Here is a 24,412-nt window from a genome sequence, read left to right as displayed (position 1 = left end):
GACAGAAAAAAGCACCGTTGTGGTAAAAACTGGCTTGCTCTGAATGAAGTACTGCCTGGACAGAAGAATGTGATGGACGTTCCTCTTGATGCCACCAAAAATGTTCATCTACCTCCGCTACACATTAAATTGCATCTCGTCAAAAACTTTGTGAAAACCACTTAGAAAAGTCAACATAGATTAAGCCACTTGCGAGAGAGGTTCCTAGGGATCAGAATATAAAAAAAAGGAAAGACCATTTGTAGGAGCGCAAATTAGGGAATTAATGTCTGATGAACATTTTCTTTATTTGTTGGGTGATGCTGAAAGAAGGGCATCTGTCTTTCAGAAGTGTCTGCAAGACCTCTTTTTTTTCCAGTCATAGGGAAGATAACTATCGCGGTATTGTACAAGAACGAATGGGATCATAGCATCTTACGGGCTGCAGCATGTCGCTTAATGGACATTTTTTGAATGATCGTGGGTCACAGGTAGTGAAGAACATAGAGAAAGGTTTCACAATGACGTTTCTCAAATGGAAAAGCGTTATATCGACAATCACGGGAAAAAGTATCACAGGAAATCGGGAAGCAAATATTTTAGGTACGGTACTTTAATTTTATTTACTCTTAACCTACTAATTTCTTTGGTATCTTTGTGTGCTGAGAGCTTTTTGGTATTTTCATTGGGAATTGTTCTTGCAAGAGCGCGTCAATTTATCAGATGCATATAATACACAGGTTGCTGTAAACATCTACCTAAACCAACATTATTCAGACCACTACAGGAATGTCGAAATAATTTCAGAATTAAGGGGCAAATTATTTTCCAGAAACAGTTATACTGTTCTTGAAAGTGAAAACAATTGTTGATCAGTCTAGCTATTACGTTTCATTCGGTATAATGTGTTCAAAATCATGTATTTATACAGTATCTGATCAAAAGTTTCCGGAAACCTAGTGGTGGACATTAAAATAGGGCGCGTCTACCCTTCGCTCTTCTAACAGCTTGAACTCTGTTGCAGAGACTTCAAATGATGTGTGTGAATGCCTGCAGAGGAATGGCAGCCTTCTCTTCTTCAACAGCCGAAACCAGAGATGATGATGTTGGTCTCTGGAATGCCGAGCGAAGTCAACTTTCTAACTAAGCTCAAAGGTGTATTCAGGTCAGGGCTCTGGGCAGGCCAGTCCATTTCAGAAACGTTATTGTCCTCACACACTGCCTCAGAGATACTGCATTATGACACGGTGTACTGTTATGCCGATACAAACAGTCACCATGTGCGAACTGTTCCTGTGTTGAACGCAATACGTACTGTGGTAAAAAATGTCAATATCACACCGCGTTTAGGTTTTCTTCAGCGCGAAAGAATCCCATTAGCGTTACAACACCATCTCTACCCTATGTGATCAAAACTATCAGGACATCCCCAAAAAAATACGTTTTCCATATTAGGTGCATTGTGCTGCCACCTACTGCCAGATACTCCATATCAGCGACCTCAGTAGTCATTAGACATCGTGAGACAGCAGAATGGAGCGCTCCGCGGATCTCACGGACTTCGAACGTGGTCAGGTGACTGGGTGTCACTTGTGTCATACATCTGTACGCTTGGTCTCCACTCTCCTAAAGATCCCTAGTTCCACTGTTTACTATTTCACAGTGAAGTGGAAACGTGAAGGGACACGTACAGCGCAAAAGCGTACAGGTCGATCTCGTCTGTTGACTGACAAACACCGCCGACAGTTGAAGAGGGTCGCAATGTGTAATAGGCAGACATCTATCCAGACCATCACACAGGAATTCTAAAGTGCATCATGATCCACTGCAAGTACTATGACAGTTACGCGAGAGGTGAGAAAACTTCATGGCCGAGCGGCTGCTCATAAGCCACACATCACGCCGGTAAACGCCAAACGACGCCTCGCTTGGTGTAAGGAGCGTAAACATTGGACGATTGAACAGTGGAAAAACGTTGTGTGGAGTGACGAATCACAGTACACAATATGTCGACCCGATGGCAGGGTGTGGGTATGGCGAATACCCGGTGAACGTCGTCTGCCAGCGTGTTTGGTGCCAACGCTAAATTCGGAGGCGACGGTGTTATGGTGTGTTCGTGTTTTTCATGGAGGGGGCTTGCACCCCTTGTTGCTTTGCGTGGTACTATCACAGCACAGGCCTAAGTTGATGTTTTAAGCATCTTCTTGCTTCCCGCTGTTGAACAGCCATTCAGGGATGGCGGTTGCATCTTTCAACAAGATCGAGCACCTGTTCATAATACACGGCCTGTGGCAGAGTGATTACACGACAATAACATCCCCGTAATGGACTGGCCTGCACAGAGTCCTGACCTGAATCCTGTAGAACACCTTTTGGATGTTTCTAAACGCCGATTTCGTGCCAGGCCTCACCAACCGACGTCGATACCTCTCCTCAGTGCAGCAGACAGTGAAGGATGGGCAAGAAACCTTCCAGCACCTGACTGAACGTATGCCTGCGAGAACGGAAGCTGTCGTCAAGGCTAAGGGTAGGTCAATACCGAACTGAATTCCAGCATTACCGATGGAGGGCGCCACGAACTTGTAAGTCATTTTCAGCCAGGTGTTCGAATACTTTTGATGACATAGTGTATGCTTCACCGTTGGTAATACACATGATGGCAGCTAACGTTCTCGAGGCCTTCGGCTAGCCCAAACCCTTGCAACAGATTGTCATAGTGTATAGTATGATTCGTCACTCCAAATCAATCATTTCTAGGTATCCATCGCCCAGTGGCGCCGCTCTTTGCAACCGCCTCAAGCGTCGCGTAACACTGAATTTAGAGTTGTGTGGCTTATGAGGAGCTGCTCGACCATTGTATTCGTTCTTTTTAACACTCTGGGCATAGTCGTTGTGCCGGCTGGACACTCGTAGCACTTTGGAACTCACGAGTGGTTCCTACTGGTGATTTCATGCAATTTTTTACAACCGTCTTCCGCAATGCCCGACGGTCCCTATCCGCCAGTACATGAGGTCTGCTTGGTCTTGGTTTTAGCTTGGGTTGTTTCTTCGCGTTTCCACTTCACAATCAAATCACCACAGTCGATGTGGACAGCTTTAGAAGGATTGATGGATTTGTCAGTCAGGTGACATTCGATCAGTAGTCCTCGTTCGAAGTCAGTGACCTCTCCTGACCAACACATTGTGCTCTCTACTGACAACGCCACACTCATCACCTCCTTTTGTCTAACAGGTTGCCCTCTCGGGACATATAGTGTTCAGTTCTGCATTATATAGGGATGTAATGAGTGAGCCGTGGTCGGCTCGCGTTAGTGCCGTTTTTCCTTTTGGGCATTTTGTCACCATCGAGTGGTGTCTTATTCCTCCCTCAGTTAGTATCTGAACGAGTTGCTCACTTGCCTCCGGGTCAGTGGCAGCCGCAGCGTTTATCGATACTAGTACTGCTGTAACTTCTTTGGTGTGGCAGTTATATTTTTATGTCATGGTGTGTGTGGCAGCTGTTCGGTTGCGGCGGAGCAGCGAGGAAGTCACTGCGGCGTGTGATCAGGCCGGGTCCGCTGACAGGAAGCACACGTGGTGGAGTTGTGTGGCACTAGCTGTGAGAACTTTTAAGCCCGTCGCCCACTGCCATTCTGAGTTTTTGTAATCACTCAACCTGTCATGAAAGCTCAACCGTTGTGACATCTCTTCATTGATTGCTGGTTGTTGCATCCTGGGCTGTCCCCGCAAGCAGCAACGTGATGGTGTGTTGGAGTCAGCAAATTTTGCAGCCGTCTCCCTGTATGGTGCTTAACCTTTGAAATGATTATAATTTATTAGTGAAGTGCAGCAGTGGTATCTTCTACCTTGTGGCCGTTAACGCTCCGGTTACCTGCCCTGGTCGTTGGCGTAGATTTGCGGCAGAGTGTTTTCCTCGCCATGTTGATGCTGTCCGGCATGGCGTGTAGTTCCACAGCCTTTGTGTTTGTTCATATTTTTTCAGTGGTTATTATGCCTTGGCTGTATTTAGACTCCAATATTTGGAGACAAAGTGCTCCTGTTATCTTCACCCTCGCTGATATTTTCGGTTGTCGTCCTGTTGGTCGGGTGGAACTGATTAGGTTGTCGGTTGGTTCTTCAGCCGTCCCTGGGTCGTGCTGCCACCCGATTATTTATGGTTACACTTGGCTGCCTGTCTCACCTAAACCGTTTTTAGAGTTTCCTCCCTAGGCGCACCCTTGGAACACTTCTGAGCACCACTGTTCTGTTGTATATATATATATATATATATATATATATATATATATATATATATATATATATATATATATATATATATAGTCGCAAGTACTGAGACAAATCTTCAGCCATGTATTAATTTGTCTGTTCAGTATATGGCCTTCAGCCGAATCTTATGTGAAGTATTTTAAGATTAGGCCTTCAGCCTGCTCTGTATTTATGCCTTCAGCCGCCTTTGTTCTAAAACCTGTGGCTTTCAGTCGTAATGTGTGAATTCCCGTCTGTAAGGTTTTTCTTTAATTATCTTGAATTATTAAAATGGCCTTCAGCTGTACAGTGCAAATGCTTGTCTTAAGGTTTGTCTTTAATTATTTTGAATAATTGTTTGGGCCTTCAGCCGTCAACATATTTAAAGTTTTCTTAAGATGGTTTTCTGTTGCACTGTGTAAATGCTTGTCTTTAAAGGTTCCCTTTTATTATGTTGAAATATTATTGGGCTTTCAGCCGAGGAATTAACTTAAATTTTCCTTCATATGGCTTTTAGCCGAAATTTGTAAATGCTTACCTTTTAAAGAATTTCCTTTGATGATCTGAAATATTATTTGGGCCTTTAGCCGAGAAGATATTTTAATTTGACTTAAGTAAGGCCTTCAGTCCTTTGTCTAAGTCCTTGTGTTTTAAAAGGAATTATTTAAACCTTATTATTGAGAAGTTCCTTGGGCCCTCAGCCGTGAATTAATGCCTGTTGTTTTAAAGAGAAAACTGTACATTGTGTTTTCGAGGAATAAAGTTCTGTGTTCGTGTGAAACTAACAGTCACTGATCTTGGCCCCTTTCCACAGCTTGATCCGCTCTGTCCCGGAACCCCACTTTGCGCTGCTGACAAGTATTAACAGCGCAAACATCACAGGTCGCGAGACGCCGTTGACGAGGCTGTCTGGACCAGCGAGGTGTTGCGAGGCTCAGGAGGGAACCAGGATGTGGGCGGGGAGCAGGAAGCGTTGCGAAACGCCACTCATCGGCGCCGCGGGTGGCCGCCTGCCGGCCGGCACGCCACGAGCACTCGTCACTCAGGACTGCTTCTCTGCTCTGCTGTTCACCAAAGGAAGCGCCTTGTTACAGCTCCTGCTAGCTCGCTCCAATTAATCCTACTACAGGCAACGTTTCTACAACATAATAGCACGCAAGCGATTTGTTATAGCAGAGCGGAAAATTGGGCTGTGAGAACAATGAAATTCGATTCAGATAAATAACAATGTTGGAAATCTCAGAGAAATTGTACAAACGAACGAAATTCTCCAAGTGGACCCCACGTATGCAAAACCCTTCGACGTGATGTGAGAAACACAACACCGGAAGGCCCAAAAGCAAAAATGTTTCTCTACGAAGATCACATAGAATCAGCAATGGTATAGGGTGCCATTGGTTACACGTCTCGGTCACCTCTTGTTCGCATTGACGGCACATTGAACAGTGAACGTTAAATTTCAGATGTGTTACGACCCGTAGCTCTACCCTGCATTCGATCCCTGCGAAACCCTACATTTCAGCAGGACAATGCACGACCGCATGTTGCAGGTCCTGTACGGGCCTTTCAGGATACAGAAAATGTTCAACTGCTGGCCTGGCCAGCACATTCTCCAGATCTCTCACCGATTGAAAACTTCTGGCACTACAGAGACCTGAAACTCGGACAAAGCAACATGATCAAAAAGTAAACCAAGAGACGGTAGTTCACGTGACACTGAAGTAGGCAGGAAAAATATCACCCAAATATTTTATGACTGTATACGATGAACCGCTAGAAATAGTAGCGAAATACAGGACGGTTGTAATTAAAAAGCAGCTATTCGCGAAGGTCCAGTGTGGGCTGTAGTTACCGTATGGCGACGAAAGATGGTAGATATGCTAGTGCGTTAACGGCTAACCGATTTAAATTGGCAAAAGATTAATTGCAATTTTGGCCACCAGCTGCACATCTGGCGCTGTGCAGCACCTCGTCGACGTGTTCAGTGCTCATATTGGACTAAGTGTGTTAGCGCAAGTAATACACTACTGGCCATTAAAATTGCTGCACCAAGAAGAAATGCAGATGATAAACGGGTGTTCATTGGACAAATATATTATACTAGAACTGACATGTGATTACATTTTCACGCAGTTACGGATGCATAGATCCTGAGAAATCAGTACCCAGAACAACCACCTCTGGCAGTTGTAACGGCCCTGATATGCCTGGGCATTGAGTCAAACAGAGCTTGGATGGCGTGTACAGGTACAGCTGCCCATACAGCTTCAACACGATACCACAGTTCATCAAGAGTAGTGACTGCCGTATTGTGACGAGCCAGTTGCTCGACCACCATTGACCAGAAGTTTTCAATCGGTGAGAGATCTGGAGAATGTGCTGGCCAGGCCAGCAGTTGAACATTTTCTGTATCCTGAAAGGCCCGTACAGGACCTGCAACATGCGGTCGTGCGTTGTCCTGCTGAAATGTAGGGTTTCGCAGGGATCGAATGCAGGGTAGAGCTACGGGTCGTAACACATCTGAAATTTAACGTTCACTGTTCAATGTGCCGTCAATGCGAACAAGAGGTGACCGAGACGTGTAACCAATGGCACCCCATACCATCACGCCGGGTGATACGCCAGTATGGCGATGACAAATACACGCTTCCAATGTGCGTTCACCGCGATGTCACCAAACACGGATGCGACCGTCATGATGCTCTAAACAGAACCTGGATTCATCCGAAAAAATGACGTTTTGCCATTCGTGCACCCAGGTTCGTCATTGAGTACAACATCGCAGGCGCTCCTGCCTGTGATGCAGCGTCAAGGGTAACCGCAGCCATGGTTTCCGAGCTGATAGTCCATGCTGCTGCAAACGTCGTCGAACTGTTCGTGCAGATGGTCGTTGTCTTGCAAACGTCTCCATCTGTTGACTCAGGGATTCGAGACGTGGCTGCACGATCCGTTACAGCTATGCACATAAGATGCCTGTCATCTCGACTGCTAGCCCGAGGCCGTTGGGATCAAGCACGGCGTTCCGTATTACCCTCCTGAACTTTACCGATTCAATATTTTGCTAACAGTCATTGGATCTCGACCAACGCGAGCAGCAATGATGCGATACGATAAACCGCAATCGCGATAGGCTATAATCCGACCTTTATCAAAGTCGGAAACGTGATGGTACGCATTTCTCCTCCTTACACGAGGCATCACAACAACGTTTGACCAGGCAACGCCGGTCAACTGCTGTTTGTGTATGAGAAGTCGGTTGGAAACTTTTCTCATGTCAGCACGTTGTGGGTGTCGTCACCGGCGCCAACCTTGTGTGAATGCTCTGAAAAGCTACTCATTTGCATATCACAGCATCTTCTTCCTGTCGCTTAAATTTCGCGTCTGTAGCACAACTTCGTGGTGTAGCAATTTCAATGGCCAGTAGTGTAATAAAGTCAATGTTATGTCTTCTCACTTGTTTGACTTTTCTGCCCACGTCCCGTTCCTAATCCATTACATATAGCAACATTTCTTTGCGTCTTTGTTACATTCACAGTGCCAGATTTGCACCTAGTGACCAAAATTTGAAGTAATTTTTTTTCCAGCGTAAATCGGTTCCGCATTAACGTATCAGAATATCTACCGCGTTCGCTGCCATACGGCAATCACAGCCCATACTGGGCTCCTGTGAGTAGCTGCACTTCAGTTTTGGTATAAATACCTGGAAACTGCGTTACAGACAACAGCAACATATTTGGAAAAGAACAGCTGTAGCCATCAAAACTTCATACAATATACCAAACGCAACGTATCTATCAACCAGCGTTGCTATGACTCTATACAAAGTGGTGGTGGCGCAGACATAACGGATGGAAAAGAAAACAAATGGGAAAAACTTAATATTGTGTATATGAACAAGAGTAGAAAACATCAATATGAAGAAGAGTAGAAAAAGTCAAGGCGCTGTTCATGAAACGGAAACAAGGAGTGGGGAAAAGAGCTCCATCCCGACTTACATACGAATTCATGAAAGAGACTTATTTAATAGAGGACATCAGATTACAACACTGGCTGCCTTCCACAGGAGTTATCACGAACTGATTAACATCGTGGACCGGAAGAAGAAGGAGATAGATCTAGGATTCTACAACGCACCTACCATGCTGCAGACAGTGGAACAAAGAACCAGAGACATGTACCGACGAGACTCTCAGAACATTGTGTAAGGTGTCAGGCAAATCCAACACCTTCCATGAAAACCCTGACATGATAAGCAAATCCAGTAGTATGTCACATAGCTCCGAATAAATCGTGACATTAAATTAACCAAAGTAATACGAGTAACGAGTGAGCAAATGGAATACCACAGACTAACACAAGAATGCCTAAATGCATGTCATACCTTTCCACTGTGAGACAGACGCAGTTCCGAGGGGAGAACCGAGAACAGAAGCAGAGAGCAGAAGAAATTTACCACATTTCTCAACCCACTCTCGTACGTCATAGTAATTTATTTTATTGAAACCAAGAGGATCTGTTTGGTTGGAGTAGCCCTACAGCGGGCAGTAAGCAGTTTTTAAATAATAGATTGGGCACTGAAACGAACGGAACCACACTGTAGACCGAGTTGCTTGTCTGAATTTCCCGTCCGAAAATGTTATATTTATCTACATCTACATCCATACTCCGCAAGCCACCTGACGGTGTGTGGCAGAGGGTACCCTGAGTACCTCTATTACCTCTATCGGTTCTCCCTTCTATTCCAGTCTCGTATTGTTCGTGGAAAGAAGGATTGTCGGTATGCTACTGTGTGGGCTCTGATTTTATCCTCACGGTCTCTTCGCGAGATATACCTAGGAGGGAGCATTATACTGCTTGACTCTTCGGTGAAGGTATGTTCTCGAAACTTTAACAAAAGTCCGTACAATACGAGACTGGAATAGAAGGGAGAACCGATAGAGGTACTCAGGGTACCCTCCGCCACACACCGTCAGGTGGCTTGCGGAGTATGGATGTAGATGTAGATGTAGATGTAAATGTAGATGTAGACTGAGCGTCTCTCCTGCAGAGTCTTCCACTGGAGTTGATCTATCATCTCCGTAACGCTTTCGCGATTACTAAATGATCCTGTAACGAAGGGCGCTGCTCTCCGTTGGATCTTCTCTATCTCTTCTATCAACCCTATCTGGTACGGATCCCACACTGCTGAGCAGTATTCAAGCAGTGGGCGAACAAGTGTACTGTAACCTACTTCCATTGTTTTCGGATTGTATTTCCTTAGGGTTCTCCCAGTGAATCTCAGTCTGGCATCTGCTTTACCGACGATCAACTTTATATGATCATTCCATTTTAAATCACTCCTAATGCGTACTCCCAGATAATTTATGGAATTAAATGCTTCCAGTTGCTGACCTGCTATTTTGTAGCTAAATGATAAGGGATCTATCTTTCTATGTATTCGCAGCACATTACACTTGCCTACATTGAGATTCAATTGCCGTTCCCTGCACCATGCGTCAATTCGCTGCAGATCCTCCTGCATTTCAGTACAATTTTCCATTGTTATAACCTCTCGATACACCACAGCATCATCTGCAAAAAGCCTCAGTGAACTTCCGATGTCGTCCACCAGGTCATTTATGTATATTGTGAATAGCAACGGTCCTATAACACTCCCCTGCGGCACACCTGAAATCACACTTACTTCGGAAGACTTCTCTCCATTGAGAATGACATGCTGCGTTCTGTTATCTAGGAACTCCTCAATCAAATCACACAATTTTTCCGATAGTCCATATGCTCTTACTTTGTTCATTTATTATCAAAATTTTACGGCCTTTAATACAGTAATCGAGTAAGATACTTTGATTAGGAGAAAGTGTACCTACGAAAACATGTTTACTGGTCGGTCTTTCAATCAAGTGAGCGATCTTAGAAACATATGAAGGAATGCGCACTTCAGGCGGCCATAAGCAGTTTCCGACATATTTTACTGTTTTTGTTGCTGGGAGACATTTGTGCGCGTTTGCGAACATTACGGAAGTGTTCTATAATATGTTTAAAATATTTTGACAATATTGTTAGTTCTTCAGTTAAAGAGTTTTATGGTGAGTTATATTCTGGATATTTTTAAAACTATGGACTATTAACCCATACTTCGTCGGTCGCACACCATCTTATTACTTTGAAACAGAAAATCTCTGTAGTTGGGAACGCGTGGTAGGCCTATTTGAAAGGGAACTGAGTTTTTTAACTGGCTCAACAATTTTGTCTCGAAAATGAAAATTAGTGTTAGCTGCCAATAGATTTTCTCGAGTGCGGTAGTTTTAAACTAACAATTCACTGTCGTTGCATCACTGCAGACGACTGCACTTTTTAGACAGTAATTAGCACTTACGAAGAGCAGTAGGAAGTCAGTTAGTGGTAAGGCAGAACAATAAGACGTGTGACGAGCAGTTTGATTTTCAAATACAATTAGAGCTTGTATAGCGCGTTGCATAACTTTTGGGAAGGGACGCCCCATACTTGAGCTCCATACATTAGGTACAGGAGATAGGCAAAGTAATGTGAACACCTGTACTTACTTGGGAATGGTTTATTAATAAGGATCTGAACCCCCATTTGCCCGTAATACAGCTGCTTTTCTCCTTGGAATACTGACGTATAATGATTGTTTAGTCTCCAGTGGAATGTTACGCCATTCTTCGATCAGAACCTCTTCCACCTCCTGTAGAGACGAGGGAAGCGGAAATCTGCTCTTGAGTCTGCGCTCCAATAGCGCCCACAAGGGTTCGATAATGTTCAAGTCCGGGGAGTTTGCTTGCCAGGAAACCAGGAAAGACGCTGCATTTCAGCTGCGTGCTCCTCATATCATAATTGTACTGTCCTGGCTGTGCGAATGGGTGCATTGTTGTTGTTGTTGTTGTGGACTTCAGTCCTGAGACTGGTTTGATGCAGCTCTCCACACTACTCTATCCTGTGCAAGCTTCTTCATCTCCCAGTACCTACTGCAACCTACATCCTTCTGAATCTGCTTAGTGTATTCATCTCTTGGTCTCCCTCTACGATTTTTACCCTCCACGCGGCCCACCAATGCTAAATTGGTGATCCCTTGATGCCTCAGAACATGTCCTACCAACAGATCCCTTCTTCTGGTCAAGTTGTGCCACATACTTCTCTTCTCCCCAATCCTATTCAATACTTCCTCATTAGTTATGTGATCCACCCATCTAATCTTCAGCATTCTTCTGTAGCACCACATTTCGAAAGCTTCTATTCTCTTCTTGTTCACGTTTCACTTCCATACATGGATACACTCCATACAAATACTTTCAGAAATGACTTCGTTACACTTAAATCTATAATCGATGTTAACAAATTTCTCTTCTTCAGAAACGCTTTTCTTGCCATTGCCAGTCTACATTTTATATCCTCTCTACTTTGACCATCATCAGTTATTTTGCTCCCCAAATAACAAAACTCCTTTACTACTTTAAGTGTCTCATTTCCTAATCTAATTCCCTCAGCATCACTCGACTTAATTCGACTACATTCCATTATCCTCGTTTTGCTTTTGTTGATGTTCATCTTATACCCTCCTTTCAAAACACTGTCCATTCCGTTCAACTGCTCTTCCAAGTCCTTTGCTGTCTCTGACAGAATTACAATGTCATCGGCAAACCTCAAAGTTTTTATTTCTTCCCCATGGATTTTAATACCTACTCCAAATTTTTCTTTTGTTTCCTTCACTGCTTGCTCAATATACAGATTGAATAACATCGGGGAGAGACTACAACCCTGTCTCACTCCCTTCCCAGCCACTGCTTCCCTTTCATGTCCATCGACTCTTATAACTGCCATCTGGTTTCTGTACAAATTGTAAATAGCCTTTCACTCCCTGTATTTTGCCCCTGCCACCTTTAGAATTTGAAAGAGAGTATTCCAGTCAACGTTGTCAAAAGGTTTCTTTAAGTCTACAAATGCTAGAAACGTAGGCTTGCCTTTCCTTAATCTAGCTTCTAAGATAAGTCGTAGGGTCAGTATTGCCTCACGTGGTGCATTATCGGCCTGAAATATGGCATCATTGTTGGGGAACAACATTTGAATCATAGAGTGCACCTGATTACCTAAAATTTTCAAATAATCGTTGGCTGTATCACGGCCTTTGGGAGTAATGATGGGATCAGCAGAATACCATGACATGGCTGCCCACACCAGGACACTTTCACCTCCATGTTTAACCGTTAGAATCAAGCAATCAGGCTTCTTTTGGCTTTCTATGGACGTAAAGCCATGAAATAACGAAAACGTTGACTCGTCGGATCATATAACGTGTTTCCACTGATCGGCCGTCCAGGATGTATGCTTCTGACACCAAGTTTTACACTGCTTTGTGTTGGTTGTCGTCACTAATAGTCTCTATATAGCAGCTCGTCCATGAAAATTCGCTTTATGGAGTTCTCAGCGGACAGAGTAGATAGATACGTAGTCTCGGAGATGGCTATTGAGCTCGCTTTAGCCACCATAGTTTTGTGCTCTTCTGACACAATTCGTGTTACCTTACGACCATCTCTGTCATTTAGTTCTGATTTGCTCCCACTGTTACGTTTACACGATGATGTCTTCCTATGTTTTGTGTAGGCTGTCATGACTGTTGAAACAGTTGCTCTTGAAACGTTCAATAAGTTGGCCGCCTTGGTTATTGATGCTCTAGCTAATCGGGCCCCCACATCTGCCCTCTTTGTATTTCTGTTAGGTCTTTCACTGTACGTCGACCTCAGCCTCTGAATGCAAATACGAAGAGTGCACTACTCGTAAATAACCAGCACTGATGCCTAATCCGAACTGAACACTCGCAGTCCAGCGCGTCACGGGCCTTACCTGCGTTGTTGAGCATCGAACACAACCATCCCATTACTACCACTGTTCACATTATTTTGTCTTTCCCAAGGAAGGTTAGAGTCCAACATCACGTCGACCAGGAGGTCGTTAGAGACGGCTCACAAGGTCAGGCTCGGGCAAGATGAGGAAGGAAAATGGCAGTATGCTTTCAAAGAAACCATCGGGGCATTGGACGTAAGCGATTTAGGGAAATCACTGTAAACCTAAAGCTGGACGGATGGAGGGGCATTTGAACCGCTGCGTCCTGGCTAGTGCGAGCCCAGGCTTACCACTGCGCCACCTCTGTTCATAAACTCTGCTGAAGTTCTGAATCTGCTGCTCATGAGTTCACATGTTTGCGTGAGCTTGGTACAGCAAATCGAACAATAAAGACCGCATCATAAACTTCTTTTGCATTACCTATGGTCATTTGATTTACATTCCACCAGTTATCGGATATTCTGCTATGTTGGACAATTATTTCACACAGTCCATTGACTTCTCCGTCAAGTAGTCCAGTAGTAGCAATATGTATGACGAGTAGATTACTTTTGCAAACCAGATACACCGAGCGAGGTGGCGCAGTGGTTAGACACTGGACTCGCATTCTGGAGGACGACGGTTCAATCCCGCGTCCGGCCATCCTGATTTAGGATTTCCGTGATTTCCCTAAATCAATCCAGGCAAATGCTGGGATGGTTCCTCTAAAAGGGCACGGCAGACTTCCTTCGCCATCCTTCCCTAATCCGATGAGACCGATGACCAGGCTGTCTGGTCTCCTTCCCCAAACAACCAACCAACAAACCAACCTCAGATGTTAAGTTCCATAAGTCCCAAACCAGATACCATTCATTTAATTTGTCTGGAAATAGTGGCGTATGCGAGTCACGTGTTTTTAGTGGTACCAATAGAATAGTTCCCCAGTCTGAGCCGATCGCGGTGATCTCTCGGTTGTAGGCGCTCAGTCCGGAGCCGCGCGACTGCTACGGTCGCAGGTTCGAATCCTGCCTCGGGCAAGGATGTGTGTGACGTCCTTAGCTTAGTTAGGTTTAAGTAGTTCTAAGTTCTAGGGGGCTGATGACCACAGATGTTAAGTCCCATAGCGCTCAGGGCCATTTGAACCCCAGTCTGAGAATGTGAAGAGATGACTACGAGCCACAGAGAATTGTAGAATAATGAGGTGCCAGATGTGTGTCCGTGTTATGCTTGTAACTGATGTGCATGTGCAGCATAGTCATGTTTTACATTGTTGACAAGAAAGAAGAAAAAACGGTTAAGCTGGATGCTGGGATGCAGTTGTAGTGGCATTGGCCAGTGCAAACGCTCGATGTTGTAATCACTCTGCTTGCAGTAATCAACTACTGCAGCATTTCGTCATCAAGCCCGTATGGGTACACAAGCGTGACCACCCAGTCTGTAACAAGCAATGTTCGAAATTCAGGATACTCCAGAGAAGTTGCAGCAAGGAGACTACGTGACGTTTCGGCCTTCTGTTTACAAACAAACAAACACGCCCGACCCTGACAATGTAGCAGCCACTCAGCCGGCAGGAGGCGTCAAATCGACGAGCACTGAGGAGTGGGCGAGTGTCCGAGTCCGCACAGAATACCGTGGCCGATGCACAGTGACCAGTTTCCGTCGGAAGCACTGGGCGGGTTCATTCGTTTATTCGGAAGGAGGCCAACATCGTTTGTCTGCCAGTTTTCGGCCAGTTGGCGACGCACTACGATGACAGAATCGAGGCGGACGCCCTGTCATCTTTCTCAAACGTTTTACACAAACTACAATCATTTTTGCGTTATTTGTAGTTTCATATATCAGCTTCATGATGATGTGACCATAATTTCATTGATGCTGATAGTTATTGTGATATTCGCAGTTAAGTAAGACACAACGCGAATTTCGAAAAAGATTGCAGTGAAGCACAGCGGTGCGTTTGGCGCATATTATAGAATATGTTTCTGAGTAGGAAATTTAGCTAACATATTTTATTTTTCTTTAGATTTGGATGGAAGTCTCTACGTGTCACCAGTCTCGAGAAAACTGACCTCATAAATACACTCATTTGTCATTGGGTGTGCCAGCGATAAAGCTGGAATGAAATATCAGTAGATTAATCATATTTCATAAAGGGTTTGAGATATTGAACAAAACTTCGGCAAATGACAGGACACAAAAAAGGCAGACTATTTTGCCACATAGTTTCTACGTGAAACTTCATTATCTACCAATTTAGTCCACTAAATACTGGCTTTTACGATAAAAGAAAGTGGTTTTAAGGGCCATCGATAGTTGTTGAAATGAGAAATCTTTGGGTTCTGGAACAGCATAATTGAAGACATTACACATTTATTTTTCACCGAGGATGTGCTTTTTCATAAGCTATTAACATTACTTTTTCTCAGGTCCTCACTTTTAAAAAAACGTGATAAACCATTACTTCTGAATTCTCTCGCAGCTGTGTCTGAAAAAACGCGTTAGTGAGGAGGCATTGTCTACAGTCTTCTGTGTTTTGGCAAAGGTAGCAAATTTTATCATGACAGCAAGAGGAATGTACGTTTTAATCCAAATTCAACACTCATGACGCTTCTCTGACAGCCACAAATAGTTAACAAGATAGGGAGAGCGGGAGATAGGCTAACATAATTGGAATAAATATACACGCAGGCAACGCCGGATACCCAGCTGATAGAAGATGTAAATATAAACACGGATGCTCAAACGAGCCGTCTGCGAGATAACTTCAGATGTGTGGCTATGAGGCCAACGGCCTTGCCGCAGTGGTAACACTGCTTTCCGTCAGATCACCGAAGTTAAGCTCTGTCCGGCTGAGCCAGCACCTGGATGGGTGACCATCCGATCTGCCGAGCGGGGTGCACTCAGCCCTTGTGAGGCAAAGTGAGGAGCTACTTGATTGAAAAGTAGAGGCTCCGGTCTCGTAAACTGACATACGGCCGGGAGAGCGGTGTGTTGACCACATGACCCTCCGTATCCGCATCCAGTGGCGCCTGTGGTCTGAGGATGACACGGCGGCTGGTCGGTACCGTTGGGCCCTCCAAGGCCTGTTCGGAAGGACTTTGTGGTTATAAGCCACCGCTGACTTTTCTGCAAAAGATTAGGTCTTCTGCTGCTTACCAGCAATTTTTCGTTTTAAAAGAAAATCACATATCTCATTAAATATCTGTAGGTCCCTATGGAATGGTAAATACACTACACTGTAATGCATAGTTTCATATCTCTCAGGGTCCTTAGGAAACCAAATAAACAGAAAAACGGTTTAATTTTTTAGTTATTGCCGATTTTTATGGCACTACGTAGGTTTTCTATTCTGAAAACTATGTAACAGATCAATATAAACTATACTACTCGCAGCCGTCCGATATCACATTCACGAGTGTAGCTTTCTGTCCGCTTGAAGCGCTGCTGTCGCAGTGCATAACAAAAATGAGCAGTAGTGTCATGATTGTGTGTGTTAACACTGTGATGTGGCCACGTGGTTGATCCACGCTGGGATATCGATTTGTCATTATTAGCTGCTCTGTAGTGACATTTTTGCGTGTGTATTACAGAAAGCGCCGAATTCTATGATTTATCCAGGATGAAACTGCTATCTTTTTGATTAAATTCCTCGCCAAACGAATTTCGATCGCCTCTTTCACCACCGAATGCCAAAAAAGATGAAGTTGACGCCGGAATATTATTCTCATACCGTATAGAGTGGCCGATTTCAGTGTAGTGCTCTGGCGTGCAAGAGTCGGATGCACCTAAGGTGTCGCATGCATCCTCCTTGTACTGTAGGAGTCGTGAGCCCCAAGCACGAAAGGGGACAATCGCAGCACTTCCGGCTTCCTTCAAAGATGACTCGATGTTCCATAAGGCAAGGGTTAACAAAATTCCCTGCGAATTAAGTTTGTATGTTTTTGGCCCATTGAAGGCGTGGAGCTTTATGTGTCACTGTAACCAGTGGCCTTGTACAAACGCTGGACAATCAGAGCTGATACACCAACCAACCGGGCAACTACGTTCAAGGTGTGGCCACGGGCATGTGCAAATCATGATAGGTCCTTTCCGTCATTCTGTCACGTCTCCACGTCGACTCATATAACTATACTGATCTCATAGAAATGATTGGCACATACGCACTACTTCGCTACCAGGGTTATGTCGGCGATGAACTGCCACGTGACCGCGCGGTACCAGTTCTACCACGTTACAAAGCGGTCTTTGTATTCAGTTAAAGCCGGAGCCGAGCGACCGCTCCGGTCGCAGGTTCGAATCCTGCCTCGGGTATGAATGTGTATGATGTCCTTAGGTTAGTTAGGTTTAAGTAGTTCTAAGTTCTAGTCGACTGATGACCTCAGATGTTAAGTCGCATAGTTCTCAGAGCCATTTGAACCATTATTCAGTTAAGGGTGTGACTAACTTCCTATCCAGTGAGCCAACTTCCTCCAGCATAGGAAGGGTGTTCAATATTTAATGCAAACACATTTTTTTTCTCGGCCACTTGGTAGTGGGACACCCTGTACTATTCCTGCTTCAGCCCCCTATAGTTTCATGAAACTCCAATAGGTGGCGGTGCTATATGAAGCCTTCAGAATGGCGTCTTTAACGGAAGCGCACGTCATTCCAGTTTTTAAGAAAGGCCGTAAGACAGATCCACACAATTATAGACCTATAACGTTGACGTCGATTTGTTGTAGAATTATGGAACATGTTTTATGCCCAAGAATTATGACGTTCTTGGAAAATGAACAGCTCGTCTATAAAAATCAACATGGATTCCGCAAACAGAGATCCTGCGAAACTCAGCTCGCTCTGTCCGTCCATGAGATCTACAGCGCAGTGGACAACGGCGCTCAGGTTGATACCGTGTTCCTTGATTTCAGTGAGGCATTTGACACCGTCCCGCACTGCCGTACTGCAGTACTGCCGTTTAATGAAAAACAATACGAGCTTACGGAGTATCGGAGCAGACCTGAGATTGGATTCAAGTGTTTCTTGCACATAGAACTCAACACGTCGCTCTTAGCGGAACTGAAGCGACAGATGTAAAGGTAATATCCGGAGTGCCACAGGGAAATGTGATAAGACCATTGCTGTTCACAATGTATATAAATAATCTAGTATAAAGCGCGGGATGCTCTTTAAGACTATTCGCAGATGATGCAGTTGTTTATACCAAAGAAGCAACGCCTGAAGATAGTAAAAATTTGCAGAACGACCTGCAGAGAATTGTAAATGGTGCAGACTCTGGCAGTTGACCCTGAAAGTAAATAAATGTAACATATGGCGCATACATAGGAAAAGAAATCCACTACTCTACAGCTAGACTTTTGATGACAAACAGCTGGAGACAGCGTCTGTCGTAAAATATATAGGCGTAACTATCTAGAACGACCTTAAGTGGAATCGCCATATAAAACAGATAGTGGGAAAAGCAGACGCAAGACTCAGATTCATCGGAATAATATTAAGGAAATGTTACTCATCCCCGAAAGAAGTGGCTTATAAGGCGCACTATTCGCGAGTGGAACAGGGTTGGAGGGATCAGATAGTGGTGCCGAAAGTACCCTCTGCCACACACCATTAGGTGGCTTGCGGAGTATGATGTACATGTAGATGAAGTGCGTTCCAATCAGAGAGCAGTCACCGAGTTTGCTTTGACGGAAAACCTGAGCATTGTAAATGTTCGTAGGCGCTTGCAAATGTCTACGGAGTCCTAGCATCGAACAAAAGCACGATGAATCGTTCGGCGAGGCGACTATCATCACCGCAACAAGTTGTGCAAACCTGTCCGATTTCCCGCGTGCCGGCCAGCCGTACGCAGTTGTGACTCCTGCAATGTTCCAGCGTGTGGACCCTCTCATTCGAGGTGATCGACGGATCAAAATCAAACACCTTGCTACTCAACTGGACGTATCTGCTGATAGTGTTCGCCCACTGTCCACACAAGTTGGATACTCAAAGGTGCGCGTCCATTGCAGAAGACCATAAAGAGCATCGGTTTGGCACAATGGCGGAAGTAGTACCTGGATGATGGGGAGGTTATTGATGCAACAACATGTTAGATCCGACGACTACGATTTGAGTGATAGCATGCGGGCAACAGACATGCACCTCCCCCCCCCCCCCCCCCCTTCCACCAGGAAGATAGCTTAAGGCCGTCGCATTGAACGAAGATTATTTTGAAAAACAGTGTTTTGTAGACAGAAGAGTGGGGCATAACGTGGTATATTGGAATCTTGAACCAAACCAACCTGCTTTGAGATAAAAATCTGTTGTGTTTACTTACTGCATGCCCCTGTACATCTAACGTAATGACCACAACAATAGCATCACGGATATCGAATTTATACGAAATCATATCGGCAGTATTTCTTCTCACGTACGTGTGAAGTTCGGATGGTGTGGATGTGGATAGAGGTGGTAATGTGACTTTCCCACGCGCAAACCTGAGCCGAAATGCGTACTCAGGGAGTGCCTGTATGGCTGAACCAGCCACCCGAAACAGCAGTAGGCGGCTCCGGCGAAGGTGGGCGTTGCACTTCGTGCTGAGACGGCGGGCGCCGCTGCTGAGCCGGTATCGGGTGGCGCTAGCACCGATACGCCGCGCGCAGCTGCGTCAGCTGGACATCTTCCAATTACATGCGTCCACCAACCGACAAGCTTCAGCGGCCTTGCTTATGTACTAAGCCGCCCCAAGCTGAAAGTAAATCAAACGCAATTCTTTTCAAAGCACTTTGATAAACTAAAACTCGAAATAACTCTATCGTCAGTCGCTAACGTTGAGATTCATTTTATTCCACAGTTTAAATAATTGTACGGGGTGTTCGAAAAGTCTCTCCGTAGTGCCGTATGACTGTTAGCCGCACGTGCCGTATGCCGCAGTGAATATACCGAAATGAAACTCAGTGAAATACAAGTTATTAATTTATTGAATATTCATTTTTACTTACAAATTTCCACATTAAATATTGAAAGTGTCCCCCTGTTGTTGAATACACAATTCAATTCGTCTAATCATGTTTCCAAACACAAGCTGTAACATTTCTTATGTAACAGACGCAGTGAAAATAGATATTGCAGTTTTCAATTTATCGGCGAATTTTGTACGGTTTTTATAGACTGTTGCTTTCGCTGCACCTCAGAAGAAAAAGTCAGGTGGTGTTAGGTCAGGCGATCGTGGAGGCCAAAGTCCTTGTGAAATTATGCGATCACCAAAAACATCAGGAAGCAGTGACATTGAAACGCGAGCTGTATCCACGGTTGCACCATCTTGTTGAAAATAACCGTTCAGTATTTCACTTAACACAAGTTCTCCTATGAGTGAGTACAGAATATCACTGCATTATCGTTGTGCGTTTATTGTTTCGTTGAAAAATATGGGACCCACAATCCGACGTCTAGAAATTGCAATCCAAACTCCTATTTTCACAGAATGAAGTGGTTCCTCGTGAATTCACAATGGATTTGCAGTAGTCCACATAAGAAAATCTACCCGGATAAATGAAACCACACCTCATCAGTGAAAAACGTTTCATTAAGAATATCCCTCCCATTTTGTTGAACGAAATTTTTGAACCATTGACAATGATGCAGTCTCTTGCCATGATCAGTATTTTTTCAGGTCTTGCACGACTATCTTTTTGTATGGGAAAAGTTCTAATTTTTTCCTTGCAGCTGTGTGGACCGTTCCAACACTAACGTCGATTTTCTGGGCGAGTTTCCTTACTGACTTGTTTGGACTCATGGACATTTTATCGGGAATATCGAGTAGTTTATCCTCAGACAAAACGCTAGGACGACCACTTCTCGCTGCATCTATCACTGAATCCGTACTTCGAAATTTGTTAATCAAATCTCGCACAGTATCGCGATGTGGGAGGGTTGTCTCCGGGAAAACTGAATTAAATGTTTGGCGAACTGAAACTGTGTATTAACCACCAGCTTTGAAGACTTGTTCGACTAAAAACACACGTTCTTCAATAGTTTTCATTTTAACAGTAACAAAACCGAAACAAACTAACAAAGGAACTAAACTTAAACGTTCACGTCAACACGTAACGAGACACACCAACGATACTACTAACGCTGGCTGAGATAAACGAAACAGTGGAATGTTGGCAGAGTCCACTTGAAGGGAAGTAACCCAAGCGAACAATCATACGGCACTGCGGAGAGACTTTCTGAACACCCTGTATTAGGATGTCTTTCACCTACATGTCACATATTCAGTATTCAATGTATTACTCTATGTGCGGGCGGCCTTCAGTACGTAACGCAACACGTTTTTTTTCTGGAAACAGGTTGATTTTGATCAGGATCCCAATACACCATATTATTCCCCACTCATTTGACTACGAAACCCTATTTTTCAACATAATTTTCTATCAACCCGATGGCCTTGCGCCACCTTAACTGCAATGGCCTGTATTCCCGCATGGTACCGCTCTACTGGTCGACGTTGGGGCAAAGTCTTGCTGCATCAATAACCTTCCCATCATCCACGTACTGTTTCCCGCGGAGTGTACTCTTCGTTACTCTTTATGGTCTTCAGTTAGGCGGCCAGGAACCCTTGTGGGCACACAACTTGGATTACGCCACCTGGTGGATGAGTGTGTCAGCACTACCAACAGACATCCAGTTGTATAGCCAGGTGCCTGATGGTGATTTTCGATCACCTCGAATGACAGTGTCCGCACGATGCAACATTGCAGAAGTCACAGTTGTGTGCGACCGGTTGGTGCGCAGGAAATTGGACAGGTGTGCGTGATTGTTGCGATGATGTCTCGCCCAACGATTCACCGTGTTTTTGTTCACTACCAGGTCTCCACAGACAGTCCAATGATAGATGTCTGTTTGGAAGACACCTCCGTTACAGACGTCATTTTGAAGGCTAAGTAAAGAGCCACCACCTATCGGAGCTTCATGAAACTACAGGACCTGAAGCGGGAATATTTCTCAATGTCTCACGACAAATTCCGCATTTTTTCAACCGAAACTGGCCGAGAAAAACGTGTGTTGCATTACTTATTGAACATCCCTCAAACATTACATATTATTAAATTTACAAAATAAGTTAGTAATTTCCACAGTCATTGCAAATAACAATTCACATATACTCACTTGTATTTGGCTTCTGCATTATCATATAAAATTTATAGAACTAAAAGTGAGAGACCCAAATATTTGTCATATAACAAGGAACATGGCCTGGTGTCGCTTAACGTGTTGTTATTGTTGTAGTGGTGGTCTTCAGTCCGAAGAGTGGTCTGACGCAGTTCTCCACACTAATTTCTCCTGTGCGAGCTTCCAAATAACTGGTTCTAATGGCTCTGAGCAGTATGGGACTTAACTTCTGAGGTCATCAGTCCCCTAGAACTTAGAACTACTTAAACTTAACTAACCTAAGGACAACACACACACCCATGCCCGAGGCAGGATTCGAACCTGTGACCGTAGCGGTCGCGCGGTTCCAGACTGTAGCGCCTAGAACCGCTCGGCCACACCGGCCAGCTCCAAATAACTACTGCAGCTTATATCCATTTGAACCGGTATTCATCCCTTTACAATTTTTACCCCTCCACACTTTCCTTCATTACGAAATTGACGATACCTCCATGCTTCAGGATGTGGAATATCAACTGACCCTTTCTTTTAGTTAAGTTCTGCCAGAAATCTCTCTCCCCCCTTTCGGTAAAGTACGTTCTTACCAGTTACTCGTTCTGCCGTCTAATCTACAGCGCTTTTATCTACCACCACATTTCAAAATCTTGTACTCTTTTGTAATCTGAACTGCTTATCGGTCGCGTTTCATCCTTACAAGGCTACACTCCTGGCAAGCACTTGCACAAAAGACTTTCTAACGCTTTAGTTTGTATTAGGTCTTAACAAATTCCTTTTTTTAAGAAATACTTTTCACTTCAAAGTTTTTATTTCCACTCTATGAACTCTAACTCCCTTTCTATATTTCTCATCGGTTTACTTTACTGCTTAGTGAATGTACCGACCGGGTAACTTCGAGCATAGGCTAGAACCTTGCCTCACTACCTTCTCAACACAGCTTCCAGTTCATGTCCTTCGACTTATAACTGCAGACTGGTTTCTGTATAAGTTGTAAAATACCTTTCGCTCCCCGTATTTTACCTCTGCTACTCTCAGAATTTCGAAGAATGTATTCCGACCGACACTGTAAGAAGCTTTCTCTAAATCTACAACTATTGTAATTGTAGGTTTCCTTTTATGTGACATATCTTCTAATATAACTCGTAAGGTCACAATTGCTGTATATGTCTCCGGAACGCCGGCCGTTGTGGCCGAGCGGTTCTAGGCGGTTCAGTCCGGAACTGTGCGACTGCTGCGGTCGCAGCTTCTAATCCTGCCTAGGGCATGGATGTGTGTGATGTCCTTAGGTTAGTTAGTTTTAAGTAGTTCTAAGTTCTAGGGGACTGATGACCTCAGATGTTAAGTCCCATAGTGCTCAGAGCCATTTCAACCATTTTTGTCTCCGGAACCAAAAGCAGGTCTTCCCCAAGGCGGGCTGCTACCAGCTTCTCCATTTTTCAGTAAATAAGTCGTGTTACTGTTTTGCAAACACTATTTATTACACTGAAACTTCGATACTATTCACACTTGCCATAAGTTACTTTCAATGAAATTGGAACTACTACATTCTTGAAGTCTGAGGGTATTTTACCAGTCTCACAGATCTTGCACACCAGGTGGAATAACTGTCAGTTCTTCCAAAGATCTCAGTTATTCTGAAGGAAAGTTGTCTATTGCAGGAGCCTTGTTTCCTCTTACGTCTTTCAGTACCCTGACAATTTTTTTTTCTCGTAGTGTAATAGTGCTTGTATCCTATTGGGATCCTGATGTAAGAAGTATTCATCACAAGCGCTTAGCCTGAAAGAGGAGCAGGTGTGTAGCCAGTACGGTTGTGTATGCCCGCCCTATGTCAAATATAGAAGCACCGGATAGTGTCTCAAGGGTTAAGGCATGTGACAGTGTCACATAGTTGGCAACTTGATATTTATGAAATTTTGAAACAATAATGAAATCAAAATATGGCGCATTCGTTGAAGAAGTGACACAGAACCACGCTTCGCATACACAGTGAGAGGAAAAATCAAATATCACAAATTGCATTCCCTTCTGATGGTGTTAATTCGAATGAATCACGGAACATAATCATTCATGAACAATAAATAGCTTTTCCTATACGTGTTGTTCGATGAACAACATTGGAACATAGAAATGTACTACACAGGATAGTGCGTTGGCACATTGTAAAAATTCGGCAACTTTTTATAGTTGCTTCTGCTGTCACTAC

The 24,412-nt window shown here is 44.2% G+C and overlaps 1 protein-coding gene across 2 annotated transcripts in view; it reads right to left on the bottom strand.

Annotated features, from left to right (window-relative positions):
- LOC126271919 (glycerophosphocholine phosphodiesterase GPCPD1-like) overlaps positions 1 to 24,412 on the bottom strand; it is a 238,424-nt gene that overhangs the window by 123,580 nt on the left and 90,432 nt on the right. The window contains exon 3 of one of the 2 annotated variants that reach the window (XM_049974314.1): positions 19,473 to 19,786. The exons of the other annotated variant lie outside the window; for it this stretch is intronic. The gene's annotated coding sequence lies outside the window, so the exon portion shown is untranslated. The remainder of the gene's footprint in view (positions 1 to 19,472; positions 19,787 to 24,412) is intronic. 2 annotated transcript variants of the gene reach the window in all.

This window comes from Schistocerca gregaria, chromosome 5, assembly GCF_023897955.1.
Source record: "Schistocerca gregaria isolate iqSchGreg1 chromosome 5, iqSchGreg1.2, whole genome shotgun sequence".
NCBI lineage: Eukaryota > Metazoa > Arthropoda > Insecta > Orthoptera > Acrididae > Schistocerca > Schistocerca gregaria.
Note: the sequence above shows the minus strand (reverse complement) of the source record. Positions and strands in the feature narration are given on the sequence as shown.